The sequence below is a fragment of the Triticum aestivum genome, chromosome 3B (assembly GCF_018294505.1).
Source record: "Triticum aestivum cultivar Chinese Spring chromosome 3B, IWGSC CS RefSeq v2.1, whole genome shotgun sequence".
Lineage (NCBI taxonomy): Eukaryota > Viridiplantae > Streptophyta > Magnoliopsida > Poales > Poaceae > Triticum > Triticum aestivum.
Window position 1 is genome coordinate 272,973,409 of NC_057801.1, and position 7,171 is coordinate 272,980,579.

Genomic DNA, 7,171 nt, shown 5'->3' on the forward strand with positions numbered 1-7,171 from the left:
GTGCTGGTCCAACCTGAGCGATGTCCGGCGCCCCTTGGGCAACCAGGGTCTATGCCAACCCGACGTCTAGCTCATCCGGTGTGCCGTGAGAACGAGATATGTGCAGCTCCTATCAGGATTTGTCGGCACTTCGGGCGGCTTTGCTGGTCTTGTTGTACCATTATCAAAATGTCTTGCGAACCGGGATTCCAAGACTGATCGGCTCTTCCCGGGAGAAGGTATATCCTTCGTTGACCGTGAGAGCTTATGATGGGCTAAGTTGGGACACCCCTGCAGGGTATATTATCTTTCGAAAGCCGTGCCCGCGATTATGAGGCAGATGGGAATTTGTTAATGTCCGGTTGTAGAAAACTTGACACTTGACTTCATTAAAATGCATCAACTGTGTGTGTAGCCGTGATGGTATCTTCTCGGCGGAGTCCGGGAAGTGAACACGGTTTGGGTCATGTATGAACGTAAGTAGTTTCAGGATCACTTGTTGATCACTTCTAGCTTCTCGACCGATGCGTTGCTTCTCTTCTCGCTCTAACTTGCGTATGTCAGCCACCATATATGCTTAGTGCTCGCTGCAGCTCCACCATATTACCCCTTTTCCTACCTACAAACTTAAATAGTCTTGATCTCGCGGGTGTGAGATTGCTGAGTCCTCGTGACTCACAGATTCTACCAAAACAGATGCAGGTGCCGAGGAAACCTGCGCAACCGAGCTCAAGTGGGAGTTTGATGAGGACCTTGGTCGTTACTATGTTTCGTTTCTAGATGATCAGTAGTGGAGCCCAGTCGGGACGATCGGGGATCTAACATTTGGGGTTATCTTCTTTTCTTTTGGATTTGATCGTAGTCGGTCTACGAGTGTATTTTGAATGATGTATGAATCTTATTTATGTATTGTGTGAAGTGGCGATTGTAAGACAACTCTCTTTATCCCATTCTTGTTCCTTACATGGGATTGTGTGAAGATGACCCTTCTTGCAATAAAACCACCATGCGGTTATGCCTCTAAGTCGTGCTTCGACACGTGGGAGATATAGCCGCATCGTGGGCGTTAAAAGTTGGTAATCAGAGCCATCCCCGACTTAGGAGCACCCTGCTTGATTGTTTGCTGGTGTTGTTGAGTCTAGAAAAAAAATGTTTTGAGTCTTAGGATTTTATATACCGGAGAGTAGGATTCTTGTTACTCCTCAGTCCCTTCATCGCTCTGGTGAGGTCTCCTGACGTAGATGTTTTGACTTTCCTCTCCTCAAATTTCACTAAAAAAATTTTTAGGATCACGCGGGTATCTTGGAATCGTTCTGATGGTTTTGTGATGAGAACATTGTTCTTGGTGCCTCCTGTCTTTTTTGTGGCAGTGTCCCGGGGAGTTGAGCTCTGAGGTGTTGTCGTCACAATTTTATCGTTGCAGTTCTGGAATACCTGAGTTTTGCCGACATCGAAAATCTCTTTTATGCAGTTGGTGGTGAGATAACCTCGACGCCACCTAGTACTGGGGCAGGAGTTCGGGAGTATTGCCATAACTCGTATAACGGATGCTTTTCGAAGGTTGAGGTACACGATTTCTGAAGGTTTCTTGGTTATGTGTTGACGGATGGATACGGCTGGATGTAGGGATTGTTAGTTTGGGTGAGATATATTGCCTCCCCTGTATCCCCAACACCTGATTGCATAACCATAAAGTTTCGGGAGTTTATAGGTGGGATTCAAGTAGCTCTAGCATTTTTTCCCGCAGATATTTGGTTTGTGATTGGGTAATCCTTACCACTTATTTGTTCCAGTTGTACCTTGTTTATTTCATTCATCAATCTCTTATCAAGTGGCTTCTCACCTTAATGGTCGTGTGATGTTAGCTTTGGGAATTCATTCGTTCATCCCTGTTCGAGTGTTTATTGTGAAGACTATATGTTGCAATTTCTATCCGTTGATTCAACTTGTCTATCTGTCTATCAAGATGCTAATGGATGTCACCCTCTTCAGGATGGCTCCGCCAACACGTCAGAATCCGGAACGCAATGATGGAAGTCAGGCGAACCCTCCACCTCCACCTCCGCCTCCGGAGGCATGGCAAGCTTTGATGGCATCCACAAACACTAATGCTCAGATGATGATTCAGCTCATGCAAGAGCGCAACCAAGGCCAAGGCAACCAAGGGAATCAAGGTCAGGGGCAGTTCAACCATCAGTCTCAATTTCTTACCCTCAACCAGTTCCTGGCAAATCAGTCGAAGTCTTTCAGCTACTGTGCAGAGGCCACAGACGCCGATGATTGGCTCGTGGATATCAACAAGCATTTTGAATGTAGCAATGTCAGGCCTGAGGACTATGTCAAGTTCGCTTCTTTTCAGTTCAAGGACCAAGCAGCTGATTGGTTCCAGCAATACAAGGATTCCAGAGGAGGTCAAGTGATTACTTGGACTGATTTCTGTCGGGACTTTAAAGCTCACCACATTCCTACCAGTGTTGTTGAGAGCAAGCGTGAGGAGTTCCGCAATCTCAAGCAAGGCAACATGTCTGTGTACGAATACAACAAGCAGTTTCAGAAACTTGCTCGCTTAGCTAAACAAGACGTTCCTGATGAGAAGAGTATGATTTATCAATTCAGAGGTGGCCTCAAAGAGGATCTACAATTAGCTCTCGTTCTTGTTGAGCCTACTCAGTTTGATCAATTCTACAATATGGCCCTCAAGCAAGAAGGTGCTCAGCTCAAGTGTGAGGCTTCTAAGAAGAGAATCAGGGATGCAGTCCAGTGTTCTTCTTCCTCATGAGTGGCAGCTAAGTAGCAGAAGTTCTACCTTCCTCCCCCTCCGTTTCGTCAGCCTTACCAGCAGAGGAACTCAGGTGGTCGTGGATCTTCCCACCCACCCAACCCAAGCTATCAGAACAAGTCTCAGCCTCAAGCTCCAAGGTCAAATGCTCCTTATCATCGTCCGCTCTCAGAAGTGACTTGCAACAAGTGCCAGCAGAAAGGTCACTACGCGAACAAGTGTTTCAACCAAAGGCGCCTTCCTCCTCCTCCTCCTGTGAGATCTTCAAGCAATGTAGTGGTCAAGCATAATCCAAAGTCTGCAAAGGTGAACATGATGAATGCAGCGCAAGTGGAGGAATCTTCTGACGTGATAATGGGTAATCTCTCAGTTAATGATATTCCTGTAAAACATTTATTTGATACTGGTGCATCGCATAGTTTCATCTCAAGACCTTTTACATCTAAGCATGAGATGGTTTTTCAAGATTTGCCTAGACCGTTATCAGTTGTCTCTCCGGGTAAATTCATGAACGCAAGCTCCATGATTCGGGATGTCTCTATCAAGATGGGCGACTATAAATTTCTGTCTTCTCCAGTTGTTCTTGGCGACTCTGATATCGATCTAATTCTCGGGATGGACTAGCTTTCTAAGAACAAGGCTCAGCTTGATTGTGCTGCCAGGGAAATTCAATTGACACACCCTTCTGAGGATGTTATCATCTATGCCGCTCGTGATGAAACCATTCGGTTGTTTTCTCTCAATGAGAAGGGCGAGTTGGATGCTATTTCTCAAATTCCAGTCATTTGTGAGTACCAAGATGTCTTTCCAGAAGAGCTTCCGGGTATGCCTCCTCATCGGCCAGTCGATCGTTATCGATCTTGAGCCTGGAACTGAACCCGTTTGCAAGCGTCCTTACAAGCTTGGACCCAAGGAGCTGAAGGAATTAAAGAAACAGCTCGATGAACAAGAGTGTCTGGGTTTGATCAGACCGAGTTCATCTCCATGGGGTTGTGGAGTTCTTTTTGTCCAAAAGAAGGATGGCACAGACCGACTGTGCGTCGATGACCGTCCATTGAACAAGAAGACAATAAAGAACAAGTATCCAATTCCCAACATCAATGAGCTTTTCGAGCAACTCAAAGGTGCTAAAGTTTTCTCCAAGCTTGACCTTCGTATGGGTTATCATCAGATTCACATTCGTGAACAAGATATTCCCAAGACAGCATTCAGAACAAGCTTTGGTTCTTATGAATATATTGTCATGTCTTTCGGCCTTGTCAATGCTCCTCCAACATTCTCTCGTATGATGAACTTTATCTTCAACACCTACACCAATGAATTCGTTCTGGTGTATCTCAATGATATTTTGGTCTTCTCCAAGAATAAGAAGGATCATGCCAAACATTTGCGATTGGTCCTCGACAAGCTCAGAGAGTATCAATTCTATGCGAAGTTTTCCAAATGTGAGTTCTGGCTTGATGAAGTTCTTTACCTTGGTCATATCATCTCCGCCAAGGGCATTGCTGTTAATCCCGCGAAGGTGTCTGCAGTTGTGAATTGGGAACCTCCTTAGAATGTCAAGCAGCTCCGCAGTTTTCTTGGTCTTGCAAGCTATTGCCGAAGATTCGTTGAGAACTTCTCTAAGATTGCAAAGCCTCTTTCCAACCTCCTCCAGAAGCATGTCAAGTATGTCTGGACGCCTGAGTGTGATATTGCTTTCAACACCCTCAAATAGAAGCTAGTCACAGCTCCTGTCTTGACTCCTCCTGATGAATCCAAGCCATTCGAAGTATTCTGTGATGCTTCTCTTCAAGGTCTCGGTGTTGTGTTAATGCAAGAGAAGAAAGTTGTGGCCTATACCTCTCGTCAGTTGAAGCCCAACGAAAAGAAATACCCCACTCACGATCTTGAGTTGGCGGCAGTTGTCCATGCATTGATAACATGGAGACATCTCTTATTGGGAAGGCAAGTGGACATTTTCACCGATCACAAGAGCCTTAAGTATGTCTTCACTCAACTCAACCTCAACCTCAGACAAACTCGATGGGTCGAAATGATTCAAGAGTATAATCCAAGTATTGAATATACTCCTGGCAAGGCAAATGTGATTGCAGATGCTCTGAGCAGAAAGGCTTATTGCAACAGTCTAATTCTCAAGCCATTTCAACCGGATCTTTGTGAAGCTTTCCGCAAGCTGAATCTTCAAGTTGTTCCTCAAGGCTTTCTTGCCAACCTCATAGTCTCTCCTACTTTGGAAGATCAAATTCGTGAGGCACAACTCCTGGATACCATGGTGAAGAAGGTGAAACATGGCATTGACAAGGGCATTCTCAAATACAAGTGTTATCGCTTGGATGACAAAGATACTATTTTCTTCGAGGATCGAATTGTGGTTCCAAAAGGCGATCTGAGAAAAGTCATCATGAACGAGGCACACAATTCCCTCCTATCCATTCATCCTGGAAGTACGAAGATGTACCATGACCTCAAACAGTCATATTGGTGGACTCGAATGAAGCGAGAAATTGCTCAATTCGTGAATGAATGTGATGTCTGCCGAAGGGTGAAAGCAGAACACCAACGACCAGCTGGTCTCCTCCAACCTCTTGCTATTCCGGAATGGAAGTTTGACCATATCGAGATGGACTTCATGACTGGTTTTCCTAAGTTCAAGCGTGGAAATGATGCTATCTTCGTTGTCATTGACAAGCTTACTAAAGTGGATCATTTTCTTCCTATCAAAGAATCGATCACAGCAGCTCAGCTGGCAGAGCTATACACCTCTAGAATTGTCTCCTTGCACGGCATTCCACAATTGATATCTTCAGATCATGGAAGCATCTTCACTTCTAAGTTCTGGGATTCCTTTCAGAAGGCCATGGGCACCAACATTCGTTTCAGCACAGCTTTCCATCCTCAAACAAGTGGCCAAGTCGAGTGAGTCAATCAAATCCTCGAAGACATGCTCAGGGCTTGTGTCATTTCCTTCGGTATAAAGTGGGAAGATTGTCTTCCATATGCTGAGTTCTCCTACAACAACAGCTTCCAAGCGAGTTCGGGCAAGGCCCCGTTCGAAATTCTCTATGGCAGAAAGTGTCGTACTCCTCTCAATTGGTCCGAGACAGGTGAACGCCAACTTGTTGGCAACGACTTGATCACAGAAGCCGAAGAAATGTGCAAAGTCATTCGTGAGAATCTCAAAGCCGCGCAATCGCGCCAGAAGAGTTACTATGATAGCAAGCACCGTGATTTGGCTTTTGAAATCGGAGACCATGTCTACCTCTGTGTCTCTCCAATGAAAGGCACTCGTCGCTTCGGTATCAAAGAGAAGCTTGCCCCTAGATACCTGGGTCCTTTCAAGATCATTGGCAAAAGAGGCGACCTCGCCTATCAACTTGAGCTTCCGTCCAACTCTGCAAACGTGCACGATGTGTTTCACGTGTCACAGCTTCGCAAGTGCTTCAAGACTCCTGAGGGCACTATCAACTTCAAAGAAATTGACCTCCAAGAAGATCTCTCTTATCATGAGCACCCCATTGCTATTCTTGAAGAAACCAAGCGCAAGACTTGCAACAAGTCAATCAAAGTCCTGAAAGTGAAGTGGTCACACCATTCCGACCGAGAATCCACCTGGGAGCGCGAGGATCACCTCCGTTCCGAATATCCGGAGTTCTTTCAGTCCTAGATCTTGGGACGAGATCCTCTTGTAGTGGTGGAGTGTTGTAACACCCCGGATGTAACTTTCCATCTTTGTAACTCCAACTCTTGCCATTTTCAGCTATGTGTTATGATATTCCCTCCGTGGTTGGGTTTTTGTCTTTTGTTTTGCATTTTGCTCATGTCATGCATTTCATATCATGTCATCATGTGCATCTCATTTGCATACGTGTTCGTCTCATGCATCCGAGCATTTTCCCCGTTGTCCGTTTTGCATTCCGACACTCCCACATGCACCGGCGCACCCCTCTTGTCTCTTTTTGTGTGCGGGTGTTAAATGTTCTCAGAATGGACCGAGGCTTGCCAAGTGGCCTTGGTATACCACCGGTAGACCGCCTGTCAAGTTTCGTGCCATTTGGAGCTCGTTTGATACTCCAACGGTTAACCGCATAACCGCAAAGGCCTCTTTTGGGTTGCAGCCCAACACCCCTCCAAAACAGCCCAATAACCCATCTAAGTCACTTCCATGCTCTCCGTCGTCGGATCACGATCGTGTGGGCGAAAACTACACCCCATTTGGAGTCCCCTAGCTCCCTCTACCTACAAATATGTCCTCCCCGTCCAAATCCGGATCTAAACCCTAGTCTTCCCCTTCCTCTGCGCGCAGGACACGTCCGCCCGGTGCCGGACGCGTCCGCCCTCCGCCACCCGGCCAACCGCGCGCCGCCACGTGGCCGCGCCCACTTCACCGCGCCGCCAGCCCGCAAGGCCCAC